We start from the raw sequence: 18,949 nt of genomic DNA, 5'->3' as shown, positions 1-18,949 counted from the left end.
AAGGACGAGCCAAGAGATTGGTGTTGGTTTCAGAATTACAGTGCTGATACCCATAGCGGTAGATAATTGTACATCTAGCAGTTTCGTGTATGAGCTCCCGGACGAGGCTGAAGTGCAATATCTGCACCTGAGTAGATCAGTAACAGGGCGGCACTTCACAGCTTGAAAGTTTCTGTAGCAAGACGATGTTTGAATTTGTCTTTTCAGATCTGTTTTCTACTGTATGGGGCTCAAAGGTCAGGTGTCTATCCATGATAACCCCTAGATAGCTTGGAGTCGGATCATAGTACACTGGGTTACCACAAAATGACACATCAAGGGTCGCATCTGCTGAACAATTATTCAGGTGGAGTCCGCTTTTGGTGGCTTTGTAAGGATTGTGTCAGTCTCTAACAATGGAAATATGCCTCCAGTAAAATAATATCAGCTGTTAAGAGTATTGACAATGGTCTCGAAATTTGTGCCCTGTGCGGCAAGGTTACCTACGTGACTTTACCGAAAGAACCAAAGAGTTTAGTTTAAAGTTGATGTCATGTGTATATATAAACTTGTGAGAAGATGTACATTTATCAGGTTACATGTGTTACATAGTGGCAGTGCTAGCACCAAGCCTTGAGGAAGGCCATTGTTCATAACTCTGGTGGCTGTGTTCACCAGTGAGGCGTATCCTCAAAGTACATTTGCCGACCATCACGTCAATTAGGTGTACAGTTGAACGGCTTCGATTTTTGCTGCCAACGGTATCATAGGCTGCAGAGGTCAATCATTGCTGTATTGATTTTCTGTTCACGATGAATGCTACCTTCTGTTCACAACAGCTACGGCCACTTCGAAATCCGGCTTGTTCGAGAGGCAGTTAAGGGTCGTTCCATTAGCTTGGAAGTGGAGGACACGAGGATATTGGACTGGAGCTGGAGAGCGAGTCTTGCAGGTTTATGTGTCTCAGAATGGCGATAACTGAAATGATTCCATTATATCCGGATATTACCTGTCTTGTTTATGATGGTCCATATTTTCCCAGGTTCTTTAGGAACTCAGGACAAAGGCCATCAAACCCCTATGCCTTGCTAAGACTGTATGGCCCCGAGGGCCCCTTCCACTTCAGTGAGTGTACGCTCACTAAATTATTGCTTCCGGTAGTTGACTCAAAATGATGGCGAGTTGTTTCCGGACACCTTGTTTGGTGCGATTGTCCATTGGTTTCTTTGAGCAGGATAGTGTGTGGGAAGCCAAAGTATTTGCTTTAGGGTTTGGTAGTCTGTGCTCTGTTGGTTGAGTCACCTAGGTTCCAAAGGAGTTACCAGGCTTCATGGCTTGAGTGAGTAAAGGCTAAATCTGCAGTGAGGTATTTCCACCGTTCTTTTCAGCAGAGTTCAGGAACACTAGCAGTGCATTTCCCTTATCTTTTTCACCTTGTCTGATTAACTCTTTAAAGAGATGTTCCATTTTTGATTACCAACAGGGCATTATCTTTTCCGATTCCCCCCCAGGATGTAATTTGTTGTGGCAAATGTCAAGATTTTTATTAATTTATTGAAGATAACAGGCCTTGGCTCCAGGTTATTCAGTTGCGCTTTGGTTTCTTTTTCATATCTGGGCCAGTTGGCCTTATGAACTTTCCAACGAGGATGTAGTTTTAAGGTTATGACTGGTATCGGTAGCCCAGTGTACGTGACTGCCGGTCTGGTTTAGGTCTGTAAGTCTTAAATATAAAAGTCTCCGCGTGCTCGCGTTTGCGGGGGATTTGGCTGGGGTTCAAGTCCAAAAAAAATTGCCGGGTGGCACGCCCCGAGCCCCCTGCTTGGTATAGGCTATTCCGTTTTCCCAGCCGTCAACTTTAAATTAGTTTAATTAGCGATTTAGTGCCACTCTTATTTTAATTATTTACTTACTGCACGAGCTCGACCGCACCAACTGACGCCAATTGCGTGGGGGGGACGGACCCTGCCAAGTGATGCGCGTTCAGTCGAGCTCACGGCCACACCACGGCACTCTGTCACGTGAGTACTTTGTGCTATAGAGTCACTAAATATACTGATATACAGTCAGCATGTACTCCTGTAGAGTCTATATATACTGCTATAGAGTCAGCATGTACTACTGTAGAGTCCTTAAATACTGCTATAGAGTCAGCCTGTACTACTGTACAGTCCATAAATACTGCTATACAGTCAGCATCTACTACTGTACCGTCGATTAATACTGCTATAGAGTCAGCATGTACTACTGTAGAGTCGATATATACTGCTATAGAGTCAGCATGTACTACTGTAGAGTCCATAAATACTGCTATGGAGTCACCATGTACTACTGTACAGTCCATAAATACTGCTATACAGTAAGCATGTACTACTATACAGTCGATATATACTGCTATAGAGTCAGTATGTACTACTCTACTCATAGCAGGTACCACCACTGTCGCTTGCCCTGCTGTAATCATAGCTTACACCACAGTATACATGCACTGCTGCAGGGAAAGCAGGTACCACCACTGTATGCACTGTTGTAATCATACCAGCTACCACAACAGTATGCATGCACTGCTGCAGGGAAAGCAGGTACCACCACAATATGCACTGCTGTAATCATACCAGGTACCAGCACATTCAGTATGTACTGCTGTTGTTAAACCATGTACCACCACAGTATGCGCTGCTGTTATCATAGCAGCTACCACCACAGTTAGTATGCACTGCCTTTGTAATAGCCGCTACCACCACTGTCAGTATGCACTGCATTTGTGATAGCAGGTTCCACCACAGTCACTAGGCACATGCTTACTGTATGCCAGCAGGTGTGCGACACTTCACGTGGCCTCAAGGTGCACATGGCCTGCCACAAGCATTGTGGTTACGTCACTGCCACTTAGTGGCGAATGGCGGTTGTTGTTGTTCAGTCTATGTATGTATGTGTGAGTCGATATGTGTAACTCTGTGTGTTTGAGTCGATTTGTGTGTGTAACTATATGTGTCTCTCAAGTCGATGTCTGTGTGTGTGAGTCCATATGTGTTTGCGTGCGTGTAAGTCAGTGGGTTTCAATGTGTATGGGTCCATGTCTGTTTGTAAGTCCATGTGTGTGTCTGCCTTTTTCGTCCGGGCAACGCCGGGTACTGACCGCTAGTTTACCTATAATGGTTCATGACGCATTTAGTGGCTGTTCATTCTTGTCCTTTGAGATGAAGCGTAAGTTCTGGGTCATGGTCCGTTTTCCATCGGCTGAGTGAAATATGCCCCGGATTTTTGTGGTCGTATAAGGAATGTATCCTCTGCCGACAACCATTCCACAAGTTTCCCTCCAGTGTTGTCATTTTCTGAGTAGCACCATGGGGTGTGTGTGGGAGCTATTGATGCCACCGATAGTATAGTCATTTAGGCCTTGCCTGATACTGGCGAGGCCATGTTTAGGGTAGTAGATTGCAGCAACAAGATCTCCTTTAATGAGGCGTTGTTAACGTTATACAGGTATCCCTCAATATACGAACGTTCGATTTACGAACTGTCATGTGAACGCAATTGACGAATTATGGAAAATTTCTATGAACAAAATCGAATTTCCGTGTTAAGGAAATTTCAAACGGCATACAAGCAGCACCCGGAAGGCTGCGTCACCCATACGCAAACAGTGTCACGTTATCCCCACAATACCGTGACACTTTTTTCCAGTCATTTAAACATGTGTATTTTTTTACAAGTTCCCTGAAAAGGTTGTTTTTCTTTTAAATTATGCAATAGTTTCAATATTTACGTTCATTTTACTATATTTGTACTGTGCAAAGTCATATAGGTGTATATTGTTAGGTAAGTAGTATTCAATTCATGTGAAAAGCCATATCGATTTACAACATTTTGTTTTACGTGTTGTTTTGAAAAACGCATCCCTTTTGTAAATCGAGGGATACCGACCTGTAGTCCTTTAGGTTTCTGGCCAGAAAGTCACATTTAGGTCTTGAGTCAATATCTTTTTTGTGAAACTGGAAGACCACGACCAATCGGTTTAAATACTTTTTTGGCATTCATCTCAACTGATCCTATCTGGATTCAAATTTACGCTATCCAATTCACCTAGATGAGGATATAAGTTGTGTTGAAGGGAACAATAAAAAACACAACAGGTGGGCCACATGAAGACTACCATCTCCCACTCATTATTGGAGAAAGCTTGTAACAGGTTTATTTTAAGTGAACTACAGTTTAAGACATTGGAAGTACCGCTCAGTAATATTTATTAATACTGATAGTATATTAAAGCTAAAAAAACAATTCCAAATACAAAAGGAAACTAATATCGCGTTGTCACGTGAAAATTAATATATAAACGTCAGCCTATTTAAAAAGATGTTGTTATGAAGTAACGTTAATGAGGATTGTGGTGGCGTTTGCGAAGTTGTTTCTGCACACCACTAATCATCATCAGCCATGTCCAATCCACTGCTGGATGATGACCTCTCCGCTGCTAATGAATCATTTATTTCTTTTATTCCACAAAGAATGTTTGTCAATATTTGATAATAAAAAAACCCGATTCCATCGTTTTGCAAATATTTTATTCAGATTACTGTATTACGTGCACGATTCCATGCCTGTATCATGAGCATAAGCATTTACGTTAATTAATAAATCGGTGCGTGCATGTTAGGTGTATTGTTGTCACTTTCTGACCTGCCCCTACTGGACATCTGTGAAAAAGAGCTTCATAGCTCATCAGATTTCTCCAGTATAAATAAAGATTCTGACGTGTATCTTTAAATGATTATGAACTTTGACTGCTCGATTGTATCTTGATGCGATAACAGGTCTCTGTGCAATACTACAATTCAACGAAAAGCGCATGGTACCACTCTTGTAGTGGAACCCTCATCGCCCCACAGTGGGTTCTCACAAGTGGCAGCTGTGCCAAGTAAGTTATTCATTTGCATTCAAGTTTTTAGATATTAATAATCACAAACCTGCTATTGTGTTAAGTATAAAGATGTACGTTGTAGATTTGTATTATATATAGCCATACTTTTGTTTCTAAGGATGAATGGTACTTTGTTATTTATTTAAAAATTGGAAGCCCTTAAATGGAATTAAAGCTGTTTGAGTTGCGTTGTTTATGTGATATCCACAGGCAGACGTATTATCTACGGGTAGTGCTTGGCAAGCACAATATATACCAGCAGGAGGCTGGGGCAAATGTTGCAGAAGTCTACCTAACTGCTTACCATTCCGCATTTAACTACACCAGCTCTGAGTAAGTATTACACATTTACTTCTGTCTATGTCTGTCCCACAAAAAATGACTGCATGATTTGGTGATAAATGATCATCGGATGACCACCCATACAATGCATTAGGAACAAGTTTTTTTCTGGCTGGCATGCCATGCGCTGCCCACATTCGCAGAGGGGGAGGGGGCATGCGGGTGGCCAGCAGTGAGTGGGGGCGTGCAGTGGGGGGGCGGGGCCGCTCGTGGGAAGGGGTGCGCGAGGAGGGGGACACGGGTTGAGGGGGGGGCGACTGGGGGTGCATGCGGGTAGGAGGGGGGGCCTGAGGGTTGTCACGTGCAAGAGGTAGGGGGGTGCTGGTGACGTTGGGGTTGGGGAGGAACCTGGTTCAACACAGATACTTTTATAGTTTACTTTATTATTATTACAAGTTTTGCTGGTTGGGTGGCTGGAGGTACGGATGGTCACATCCAAAGGACGTGCAGGTTGCTAATTTCATGTGTCATTCGACCCATCAAAACAAATGCAGTGGCTTCAATCTTTTCTGAGTAAACCCATTTTGTGTGGTTGCTATTGAAGTCACCCACATATATAGCCGGGTGAGTGACTGCTGGCAGTGGTGGTAATGGCAGTGGTGGTAATGTATACATCGATGACCATCACATGACTGTGATATTTATTGTCGACAATCTTTACTACCCGGCTTCGCCCGAGACTTGGATTCTTGTCTTGGATTAATTTAATATTCCCTTATATTTCACTGGAAAACCCTGAAGAAAATTTATGCTTGCAAGAAAAAATCCGAAACAAATCAATTTAAGTAAATCGGTTGTTTTTCACTCAAGGAAATTAAACCTTAACCAGGCAACTCGGGAAGGGAATGACGTGACGAGCTGGAAATTGTCGCGTTCCCTTAGAAATTCCAGACAGCATAAGCTGTGCAAATTTCATTACGTCAGAGGTCAGCGTTCGAGAGTTTTTGCTGCTTCACACAAACAGATGTATTTTCTGCTTTATATTTAAGAACGAGCTGAAAATAGTTGCGTTGACTTAGAAAGTCGAGACAGCGATGCGGGATACACGGCCTACGCGGAGGGTTGGGGGGGGGGGGGTAATGCGTGACGTCAGCAGGCACACTGCGTAACGCTGCCGCATGCGGGTGACATCACAGATGTGACGTCACTGCTCACTTGCCGTGCAAAATATATCCATTATTGCGCCCCCCCCGCCCCCCAAAATACAAAAGTCTATTTTTATACTGTTTGCATTGTGTACAGTCTAGAAGCTACCCACATGCCAAATTTCAATTTTGTTGCATGTCGGGAAGTATGCTAAACATTTCGAACAGACACACATTCACAAACTTCCCTTTTATATATATAGATGTGCCGTCACTTGTGGTATACTTGAGGGGGTGTACCTTTAAGCCTTGCCTAAGCAAGGTGGCAAGGATATTAGGGTGGTAGATGGCATCAGCAAGGGTGTAACCATTTATTTGGTAGTTTGCCATCTACATCCTGTCCTCAATGTGCGTCTCTACAAGGCAAAAATGTGAATGTTGTTTCCCCTTTGGTTTCTGGCCAGGAAGTCACATTTAGGTCTTGATAGTTATTACATTTATTCTATTTAGCGAATGTGTGGGGGCACGATGTCCACCTCCTCCACTCTCCACTCCTCCTCTTCGGCCGCCTCTCGCCGAGCCCCCGCCGATCGAGTGATCGGCCCACCCAAGCCAGTGCCCTCTCTGAGGGACATACCTGAACGGCTGGCTTTGCCACCACCGAGATTAGACTATGGGGCATGCCTCACCGTTCACGCTATTTCTACTGTGTAAACGCGCTGCGTAAAGCTTGCTGTGTAAACAAACATGCGAGCGCAAGCACGCGCAAACGACGGCGGCCGTATGTGCTGCAGTACACGCGCCTCATGCGCACGCTCAAATCATACCACCCCCACGCTGCAGCCCTGCACTCACTCTCACGCTGAGCACACCGTCTCTCCACGCAGACAAGCCACTCACAGATCACAGACGCTACGGCGAGGTTTTGCCCACACACACAGAAATCACACTACACCGATATCCTGTACTAGAGTTTATTAATGGTGCCAATACGCATTTCGCGAGGAGAGCCTAGCGTAACTCTGCCTATAAACCCAGCTACTCAATCGTCCTACCACGTACCTTGAAACTGGACTCGCGGCGTCCCACGGACGCTGAGAGAGTCAGAGGGAGAAGGACGAGAGAAGACTTGCCCAATCACTGTCTCGCAGCAGCACTCGCTGGCATCACACGGATGCTGTGAGCGGCTTGAAGAGGCAGGACAGCAGGCAGGGAGTGGGTCGTGATGGCCCGGAGGTTGTAGACAACAGCTCCAATCGTCCCGAGGCTCCCACCTTTATACTCTCGCTGCCGCTCCGCCCACCCATTGTTCTCCTGTGCCCAGTAGTTCACGTCTTAGGGTCTGCTCTTCATGCCTAATATTCCACCCTCCGTCCTCCCCTCAATGTTGTGTGTAACTCATTGCGGTTGGCCCAGGGAATCTTTTCTTTTTGCACCAATACAATTTTAAGCCAATTTAGGGGCACCGCAATGTCACCTGTCCTGTGGGGGTCGGCCAATCTCCTGGCACCGGGAAACCGTGGAACTCTCCCCCTAGGGGCCCTTCGGATTAAAACCCGATGTGCCAGGACAATACGTGGGTGCGCTATGTGCGGGTGTGCGTCTAGTGCAGGGGCCGGGAGGTAGTCGCGGCGCTTGCGGAGTTGCTCCGCGGTCGTGGCACCACAAATGCAAAGTCATAAAGCTAAGCGGTTGCTTTCTAGTCCTGCTGAGTTAAGGGTGAGTAGACCTCCACTGAGTATATGGATTGGGCAAATGTGGTTTTCTTGCAGGCATGTGTTGGGCATCAAGGACTTAAATGAGACTGTGCTTGGCTGCTGATATGCCTTCGACATTAAGTTGGAGGATTCGTAGGGCTGGTCTGACTGAAATGTGATCTTGGTGCTGTGTGTTCTCGGCTTTGGGACTTTGACTATAATTCTTTGAGGCTCTTCTCACGAAGCTTCTTTTCGAATTTAGTCTGCTTGTAGGATCATTCATTTTCCCAGGCAGACTCGGATACTGACGGGGCGTGACGTGAACGTTGATCCATCGTTCCCCAGTTATTCGTTATTAACTGTTTTATTGGTACACTCAATCGGTTGTTCACCTTTTCAAGGGTCATTATTGGAAGGTAGCTCTGCTGATATCTGGATTTAAATTAATGACATCAAATTCACCTAGATGACGGTATTAATTATGTTTAAGGTGACACGAAAACCCGAGGCTACCATTTTACACCCTACATTTTTGATAATAAACAAAATCGAGTGTGTAGGTTTAACAAATATTACATTATTTGTTTTTTTAGGCGCCAATCCACTATATTGTGTACACGTTTTATATCTTGATGCTTATCTCAGATCTTATCATTCTCAATATGAACCCTTTAATTGTGTATAGAAAAGACGTTGGATTGATTAAGCTGACAGCACCGGTGCCGCAGGACAATGGAATACGGATTGCCTGCCTTCCCAGTGACAACGAGCAACTGTCATCGAAAACCACATGCTACACCATCGGCTGGGGCTCCAGAATAAGTAGGTCGCAACAACAAGGATGGCCACACATACATTAGGTAGTCACAAAACAAATATGGAATACAGGATTATAATGTGCAATGAGTAACATATATAATCAATGTAGTAATCGTCATGATAATCTTGATTTGAAGCTTTCGTGACTGCAGGAATCCATACTCTTTGGTCCTTTCGGTAAAGTCACGTAGGTAGAAATAAAATAAATTAAAATGAAATAAATCATGACGTTTCGATCGCAACACAAGAATCCTTCATCAGGTGGAACAACCCACTCACTCATCCTAATCTGGGCGGGGGTAACAACCATCACCCGCCCGGCGACTCGTGAGGGTTGAGGTCCATCCCTGGCTTGAGCGGCAGTGGCGAGATGTCTTCACCTTGGTCCCCAGCAACACAAACTCCTCTACGCTCTCACGGCCGTATTTATGTCCCCTCTCCAATTAACCAACTCCACCCTGGTGTCTCTTTAGGGCCAGACCGGCTGGCGCCTGTCTGACCATCAATCACCCCTTATCGCCCGTTTCCCTGGCAACACCTCTGGTGTCAGCGTGCAACCCCGGACCGACCTTGTTTGCACCAGCTTCCCCCCTTAATGAGGTGGTTGTTCGCCCGTGCAGCCTCATGTTGCATACACGCACGTGTTTGTCCCTCGGACTACAGTGTGTGCCGCGTATTTAAGCACACTACACAAGTAATAAACTGCGGTTGGCAAATCCGCGGTTGGCGAGGGATTTCTCTGTTACTTTGTAGAAATGATTGTCGTAACACTGTCCAAAAACTGGCCTCGTTAACATTACTATCATCTTTCCATGGTTAATTACATTAGTAGTATCAGGATGGAGGGCAAACTATCAAGAGAGGCACTGAAGTAGACACCCAAAAGTGGGTGACCAAGGTGTGGTCTCTGGAGGTCAACTGGTAACTGTACAACAGTTGCAGGATCTGACAACATAACCAAGGACCAGGCGTTGAGGGGTCACCTGCATTAATCTGTTTTGTTGACCTTTGTGGACACTGCTGCAGATTTCCGAAACCCTGCAGCTGTGTGCACCTTTGAGGACATTCGTAACTTTGCACAATGCTGTTATGAGATTTCACCACATCATGTTAGAATTCCCTTGCGCCTCCCTTAACTTAGAATGCGTTACCGTGTTTGGTGCAGCTTCTCGTGGAATGCTGCCTTTTTAAAAAAGGAAAACGTCTTGCGACTCGACCACAAACTACAATATATCTATAAATGAGATATTGTAAAACTGAGTTTTATTTGTCATTTTCTCTATATATTTCAGTCAATGGTTTATTTAGCAGCACGCTCCAGCAAGCCACCCTACCAGTGATTGATGACAACACATGCAAAACAGATGAATATTGGGGTTCTAAATTACCTGCAAACACAACATGTGCTGGTGATGGATCAAGCGGTCCATGCAATGTAAGAACATTTCTTGTTTGAGTCACAATTTGTAAACAATTTACTGATTTGTTGTGAAAGTGTTTTAGGAATAATGTGCCCAAGTTGTACAGTGCATGGATTACTTTGCTCAAAGTGCATCAAAAGTTTTCACACAGTACAGTATTTGATATTCTGACAGATGTAAGACTTTTGTCTACTCATAACTTCAGCTGTGGTTCAGGATAATGGTTTAACAATGACTTTTCCGTTCGTTCAAAGGGTGATTGGGGTGGACCGCTACTATGTCGGAAGAGTGACAATTCATGGGTTGTGCATGGCGTTGTTACATTTATATCAGCAGTGAATTGTAAAAATTTATCTAAGCCTCCAGTCTTCTCTCGTATATCTGCCTACATTCCCTGGATTCAAAACGTAAGCTGCACATTCAAACTGCTGTTACGCACAAGCTCGTATACTACGTTCGTCGGTTACACATATTTTAAAACAGCATTTGTACACTCAGCAAATTCATATATTTAATCGAATATCTCTTATCATTTGTTGAACAAGGTGGCATACATTTATGATGCAGTACTCTCGATGTGTGGCTGGTGGCTCATACAGACTTAATCCAGAACTAAAACTGGGTGCTGTGAGCTGACCATAAGATGGCAGTACAGCAAATGGATGCATGTGTAGAGGATGTCTCGTACAACCTCACATTCGCACCACACAAACAGCACGCATGCCTTCCTCACTCGACATCACACACGCCGCACATGTCAATCACGCAAACGGGGGATAGACCAAGTAAGGATCGGAGGTCAGGGGTCACTGACGTCACGCACACACAACTCACTCGAGCAAGGAATAGAGATCGGGGGTGTTAGCACTGACGTGCACGACACGCAATCAGATTGGTGAGTGGATGACACTCTGATCGAATTGGTGAAGAGAAACGGATTGTAAAAGAGCGGGAAATTGTAGAAGGGTGACTGGCGAAGAAGGGCATAGTGGAGGTTTAAAATGGACTGTGAAACGAGGAAACGGGGTTGGTTTGAACGAGTATTGCTGTGGTGTACGAGCGGTGACAACGAAATGAATAAGTTGAAGTACACCAACCAAAGTCTCCTCTTCACACGTCCCTCTGTATAATTTATCAAGTAGCTCCTCAAGCTAGGGTTCCCACTTGTTCAGGTTTGATCTGGATTGCACACAGGCAGTTCAGCAATTGATATTTTTGTTCGGGTGGCAGGAAATGGTTAATATCTAGAATGGTTAGTATTGTTTAAATTATATTACACTGATAATAGGTTTTTCCCCTTTTTTCAGGCAACAAAACAGGTGTTAAGATGTTAAAACACCAAATTGAAACCTTTTACAAGGAATCATGTCTGCATTAACCACAATGCTTGTGGTCAGAATGCAAACAAAAATCAGTTTCAAGGACAAAGCATATATTATCAGAGTATACTCTTTGGTTCTTTCGGTAAAGTCACGTAGGTATAAAATAAAGTAAATTAAATTACGACGTTCCGGGCGCAACACAAGCGTCCGTCATCAGGTGGGACAACCACAGCAGGAAACAATTGCTGAAGTGGGCAAAAGGGCTGCTGTAACAAGAGGTTATATAGGTTACAGAGGGGGGAGGAGCCAGGGAGGAGAGATAGAGAGGGGGTGTGGGGTAGGGGGAGTGGAGCACTGCCAAGTGAAGCGCTGCTAGAAGGGATTAAAGGTGAGCACGGCAAAATGCCGGGGGGGGGGGGGAGTGAGCGGGGCTGAGAGTGGGAGGCTAAAGAAGACTGGAGATGCGGATATGAAGGCAACACCATAAAGCAGTTAAGGTTTTACCTTGTTAATAACATCCTTCCAATGATTGCTCAATTTGTATCCATCTTCTCGGTTGAAGTTAGTTATGTTTATATGTCTGGATGGCTTCATGAACAAACCTGTGATAGTAGCCCGAAGGTTTGCAGAGTACCTTGGTCTCGGAAAAAAACATGAGAGCCCACAGCGTTATAGCAATGGTCAGCCACGGCGGAGGTATTAGTTCTGCCGTGTTTCATATCTGACTTGTGCTCGCGAACACGGTCCGAGATATGTTGTTTCGTTTCCCCAATGTAACACCCACCACAGGTGCAACTTAGTTTGTCGACTCCAGGATATTGCATGTCAGGAATGACATACTTCACAGATGGGATTAGATCACGGATTTTGTGTACTGTACTGAATCGGACCTGGATCTTGTTTTTGTTTAAGATTTTGGAAATCTTTTTGGTAACGCCTGCTATGCATGGTAACGTGATGGTTTTGCCCACTTCAACAATTGTTTCTTGCTGTGGTTGTCCCACCTGATGACGGACGCTTGTGTTGCGCCCGAAACGTCGTGATTTAATTTATTTTATTTTATACCTACGTGACTTTACCGAAAGAACCAAAGAGTATGGATCCCTGCAGTCATGAAAACTTAAAATCTAGTTGATCAGAGTATGTTTTTTTTTTGCATTCTGACCACAAGCATTATGGTTAATGCAGACATGATTCCTTGTAAAAGGTTTCTGTTTGGTGTTTTAACATCTTAACACCTGTCTTATTGCCAAAAAAAGGGTAAAAACCTATTATCACATTTTGGTACTGGCAAAGGAGGTCCCAGATGCGCACCCCAAGCTCTCATTACTCTGATAGTGCAATGTTTTTGTGCTGTACGCCTTTTGGCGTCCTCTGATCTACCATCGTTTGAGACGAGGCTCAAAAGAAAGATGTCTCTGGTGTGGCCCAATCAGTTTAAAAAACAATGCATATATTTTCTTAGTTTTTTCGGTAAAGTCACGTTGAAGAGAAACAACAGAATAACAAAATATATATAAAACAATAAAAAATTCTCACGACGTTTCGACCATAACTCAAACGGTCATCATCAGGTGAGTTATGGTCGAAACGTCGTGAGAATTTTTTATTGTTTTATATATATTTTGTTATTCTGTTGTTTCTCTTCAACGTGACTTTACCGAAAAAACTAAGAATATGAATTACTGCAGTCACGAAAGCTTTAAATCAAAATTTAATGCATATATTATCAGAGTATGTTTTTGTTTGAATTCTGACCACAAACATTGTGGTTAATGCAGACATGATGCCTTGTATAAGGTTTCTGTTTGGTGTTTAACATCTTAATACCTGTTTTTAGAAATGACCATTACTGTGTTGTAATATTGGTTGTCAGTAATATTTCAAAAGATAATATTGTATTTTATGTGAATTTCCAATGTGCAGGTGATGGCCCGTTATTAAACTCGGAAGGACATTCTTGTGGGCGATGAACTGTACCATCAAGATTGTCATCGCCGTCTTAACACATACTGGTTCATTGATATTTACATCATAATGGTTCTTGAAATATTAACACAAGCTTGTTTAATCTAATCTGAATCAACCTTTTTAGAAGAGTATTTTGATCAAGGCAACAGAAAGCTGGTAGCAATGTATATTCTTTGCTTAAAACGCTCTGAACGTTATGTAACCACATTATGGCGAATTAACCGTGAAAGAATTGTGCATGCTACATCTAACATGTGAAAACGACATATTTTATGTGGACAGAACACGAATTTATACAGTGGCGGTGTTGTTAACCACAAACTGATTATTTTATCATGTAAGTACGACTAACAAAATTTGGTGGGGCGAAATGAAGTAGGCTGGACATGTCAGAAATATAATCATAGCAATAGGTAAAACATCATTTTTTACAGTTAAAATAGTTGCACACTGCTATATACATCGATTTGTATGCCATTAATTGTATCCCATAGGTTTTATACGCTTCATGGATTTACTCATTTTGCTTCATGAAATAATTTACAAACCAGGGCATGTACCTAAAATAGCTTATATATGTAGTTTCTGGATGTAGTATTTGAATGAAAATTTCTAAACAATGGGTGTTGTGTGGTGTATTGTAGACGAAGAGACCTGTACCAAAGAGCTCCTCTGACTCGTATGAATTGTATTTGGTCCTCTCTGCACACATTAAAAGTCTTGGTAGAATAATAAACGACTTCCACGACGATCTTGACTGGCGTCTTTTATTGATATAATTCTTGCACAGCTCACTCCCGCTCTCCCCGTATGTTTCCCTGCTCTCTCTTTGGCCGGGGACGAGCCGTTCTCTCTGTTCGCCTCTCTCCCGCTCCCCGATCTTGCCGCTGGCTGGCGCCGTGCCCTGAAGGAGAGGCGAGCCTCGCTGGTTTCCGCCGTTGAGGTCCGCCTCTTTCTCACTCCCCGATCCTGCCGCTGCCTGGCGCTGTGCCAGGAGGAGAGACGAGCCTAGCTGGGTTCTGCCACGTGGTCGATGATGGGGAGAGGCTTGTGCAGCGACACACCGACCCTGAGTCCTCCGCTGTCCCTGCTTCTATCTCTCTCGGCGGAGCTGAGCTCCGCCTATAGCCACGCCCCCTCGTGGAACCTTCCTGATGGTTCCTGGACGTTCCCCTTTGACTCCGGCCATTACCTTTGGCCCAGATATATCCTCGCTTGGGATTGGATACCCGCTACCCGGTGGTGGCCATGCGGTTACCCCTTTCCGCCCATTAGATGACGCTCTCTCATTACACATATTCCAGAGGTCCAAAATGTATGTATTTCCCATTTTTCACCGGTACGTAAAAATTACGTGGTTTTCGTGTTTTTACCAGCCACCCGACTATAAAGGGGGGGGGGGCGGAATTGGACAGGGCCCCCAATTTTATCCCTTGCACCAAGACCTATACCAACCACGAGGCGGTGACATTGCCGAATGGAAGTGCACCCGACGCTTTTTACTAAGGTTCAAGCTTCAAATCCAGCAGCCTCGCTGATTAATAGTGGGTTAAAAAAAACTTTAAAAATATTACGTGCCGTCTGCTTTCACAGTGGACGTTGAAGGACCCATAACGCCTTTCACGCTAATAATGCATTGTGTGCCGGCGTCATGGTCCAAATTTGCCAAACCAACGGAATTATTTTGGCAGACCGCATAGCTTGGGTAATTGTTAGCACCGGTTCTGGCTCTCTTCTGGCTTGTATGTGGTTTCCCATGCCTCCGTTTGAAAACGGCACGTTTTACAAATTGTACAGCGTTGTGGGATGCAATTTTTACAAAATAAGCTTTCAAAATTACATGTGACTTTTTTACATTAACCATGCTATGCATGTGGTTGTTAAGTTCAAGTTCATTTTGTTTAGCCAGGTGAGGACAGATAAGCTCATTTGAATGACCCTGGTGCATCAGTCTGCGAGTCGGAGGTGATAATCTCTCTATATAATCCCAATTGAGAAATTTACGGGCAATTTTCCAGTGTGGCAAATTTGGACCCTGACTATGGCACGCAATGACCTACTCTTTCTAATTACGTCAGGAGATCTTTAATGTCTACGATAAAGCAAATGGAACATTATAGTTATTACACTCGCAGTAATAATTAGGACGGCTACTGGATTCGAACCATGTAACTCGACAAAAGCAGTGAATGCGCTACCACTAGGCAATGGCATTGCCCTACCTATCATGCCCTGTCATGAACAGTTGTCTCACAGCTAAAAAAATTAGTTATCATTATCGGGAATGGCCCACAATGGACCGCAAACAGATTTTGCTATAGTTTGAAACAGGATTTTGCCCATATTTTAACATATTTGTTGCCACTTAGAAAAACAATCTTTGCAACCAAAAATATGTTTATAGCTTGGGGACTTACCAGGCTTCTAAGAATCATTTTAATTTTGGGGAAACAGGCACACATCAAGGCAAAATGTCGATTCTTCAAGGGAGCCCATGGAGACGATTCAAGGTATACCAAATATGGGTTGTCTCAAGCTTCTCGGAACTAAACATTGTAACCCAACTGTGGTTTGTGGGACATCGATATAAATAAAATGCATGCATCTTGGATGTAAATGAAATGCATGCGAGCATATTTACCAGCAGTTGTTTGTGTACACCACTCTGACTTTCCAAAGAGACTCCTCTTGGATCTGTGCCACGAAAGAGATTGTAAGACATGGACCATTAGTGGCCATCTCACATTACCACATTTATTTAAAAACGCTGCATGTATAGCACCATGCATTGTCATACTCTCTTCGGCACGATGTTGTCCCCCCAGGTACTCTCATTCACTGTCATGCAAAAACACTCGTTAGTTTGAAAGTGGCCAAAATCCCAAGTGAGCCTGAGACTTTTCTGGACAAAGGATTTAACTCCAAAGAAGTCCATCTAAATGTTGCATCACCAGCATGCTTGCAGATAACCATCAGCATGTCATACAGCATGATGACTTTGCACAACCCTTACATGCAGTTCTAACATACCTATGATATAATGTCATAATTTTCAATAGGGTACGTTACATTCCCATTTATACGATTCACAGCACAATTCAATATTGACTAACAATAAAATAATTCTTTGGTAGGTTCTTTTATATGCTTAGTTCTTTCGGTAAAGTCACGTAGAAGGGAAACAATAAAATAATAAAAATATAAAACAATACAATTCTCACGACGTTTCGACTGCAATACAAGCAATCATCATCAGGTGTGAAAACCACAGCAAGAACATTTTTTAAAAGTGGCGTTTTTTTAACGTTAGCACCACAGAGAGCGATTTGACAGTTTGTTCAGATGGACGAGTCCATCTATGTTCGGAAAAGAGCAGGGGGAGACGAAAATAATGGATGCGGTCTGAAAGCCACCGTAAGCGTGAACAATCAATTAAGACCCGAAAATGGTTTATCAAATCCTTCCAATGATTGCTAAGCCAGAATCCATCTTCTCGGTTGAAATTGTCTCTGTGTTTGTATATGTGTATAGCCTCATGAACGAATCTCTCATGTAGCCAGATGGCTTGCAAAGAACCTCTGTCTTGGAGAAGTCAATGTCATGTGAGCCTACTGAATTATAACAGTGATCTGCCACGGCCGAGGTGTTAGTCCTACCGTGTTTTAGGTCTGCTTTGTGTACACGAATGCTGTCTGAGACATGTCGTTTGGTTTCTCCAATGTAACTACTACCACAGAGGCAACTTAGTTTGTAGACGCCAGGGTAATGTATGTCCAACCATGAAGAAGGACCCTCTTGAGGAACCTTTCAAAACAATCACTTTACCCTACATTTCGGGGATCACAAATAAGATCTCCAAAATATTGAATAAACACAAGATCCAAGTCCGATTCAACACATTACATAAAATCCGTGATCTGGTTCTATCTGTAAAAGATGTGATTCCGGACATACAGTACCCTGGCGTCTACAAACAAAGTGGTGGTTTTCACACCTGATGATGATTGCTTGTGTTGCAGTCGAAACGTCGTGAGAATTTTATTGTTTTATATTTTTATTATTTTATTGTTTCCCTTCTACGTGACTTTACCGAAGGAACAAAGAATAGGAATCCCTGCAGTCACGAAAGCTTTAAATCAAAATTTAGGTTATTTTAGTCATGAACAAATGAGCACTTAAAATTATAAGGTAGAAAACACGAGAAACGTATTAGAATCAAAGCATGAATAATAAGTGTAATATAAAGAGGACTTGAATTTATATGAACTTGCTAACATTTTATTATACGGTTATGTATCAAAATTGTACTTAGTAAAATTTGTAAAAAAAAAAGTTCAATTTTTAATATCATCGTCCTTGGTTCTTTCGGTAAAGTCACATATAATGAGAATAAAATAATAAAATAAAACAAGACAATAAAATTCTCACGACGTTTCGGCCACAACACAAGTAGCCTTCTTCAGGTGAAAGAACAGAACTGTCGGGACGACAGACCTTCAATTAACGCTGCTAAGATTCGCAGCGTCTTTTTTAAGCTCGGTGAGAGGCGTGAAGAGCCTTGACAAAGGAGTTAACATATCAAAGCAGCAGAATTTAGCATTGAAAAAGCTGAAGGATTAGCTTGTGACAGAAATAGCTGTGTTAAAGTCAAAGTTTACATATCAACAGAGGCAATTAGTATATGCACGCTAAAGGCCTCCAACTATCAACTATCATAAAGTAAACCATAGCGTCTTTTAAGCTCGGTGAGAGGCGTGAAGAGCCTTAACAAAGGGGTTTACATATCAGAGCAGGAGAATTTAGCATTGAAATAGCAGAGGGATTAGCTTGTGACAGAAATAGCTGTGTTAAAGTAAAAGTTTACATATCAACAGAGGCATTTAGTATATGGACGCTAAAGGTCTACAACTAACCAACTATCATAAAGTAAACTGATGTGAAAAAATTAAGTCTATATCACATCAATATAATAAATGTACTTAATATATTCTTCAATAAGCTGAGCTATTAATGATACAGCAACTGGGTATACATTACACTATGTAATGAATACCATATAGTAAACCAATAAAAAACTAAAATATAAGCTCCTCAAAGTTATCAATAAACTCCATATACTCTCCAGTCAGCTGAGCAACTAACAATAAGTCGTTAAATATCACAATGTTATATGGTGAAAAATGGCGGGTTTTCCTTCCCCTCAACACCAGAACCACGGACAGCGACATTCAGGCGGACGAGTTAATCCATGCTCGGAAGGGAGGAGGGGGGAGAGAGCAACAGTCACCATGCCAGCGAAAGAGCTGCGGTCTGATGGTCACTGTAAAATACAATTAATTAAGAACCGAAATGGTTTAAAACATCTTTCCAATGGTTACTAAGCCAGAAT

At 43.0% G+C, this 18,949-nt stretch overlaps 1 long non-coding RNA gene across 3 annotated transcripts; it reads left to right on the top strand.

The window, feature by feature from the left end:
* The first annotated feature begins 1,750 nt into the window (after nt 1-1,750).
* Nucleotides 1,751-14,309, top strand: LOC116951377 (uncharacterized). Of its 3 annotated transcripts, XR_012946750.1 has the most exons (8): nt 1,751-2,000; nt 4,797-4,900; nt 5,114-5,236; nt 8,713-8,849; nt 9,320-9,446; nt 10,139-10,281; nt 10,522-10,674; nt 13,516-14,309. It is a non-coding gene; the product is annotated as an uncharacterized LOC116951377 (long non-coding RNA). The 3 variants fall into 3 exon arrangements; XR_012946748.1 differs by lacking the exon at nt 9,320-9,446 and having other exon boundaries at nt 1,759-2,000; XR_012946749.1 differs by lacking the exons at nt 1,751-2,000; nt 9,320-9,446 and adding an exon at nt 3,166-3,186.
* The last annotated feature ends 4,640 nt before the right edge of the window (nt 14,310-18,949 follow it).

This window comes from Petromyzon marinus, chromosome 43 (genome assembly GCF_048934315.1).
Source record: "Petromyzon marinus isolate PM22_M1 ecotype Great Lakes invasive population chromosome 43, UKy_Petmar_22M1.pri1.0, whole genome shotgun sequence".
NCBI classification, from domain to species: Eukaryota; Metazoa; Chordata; class Hyperoartia; order Petromyzontiformes; family Petromyzontidae; genus Petromyzon; species Petromyzon marinus.
The sequence above is the reverse complement of the archived record's forward strand: the minus strand, read 5'-3'. Positions and strand labels throughout refer to the sequence as shown.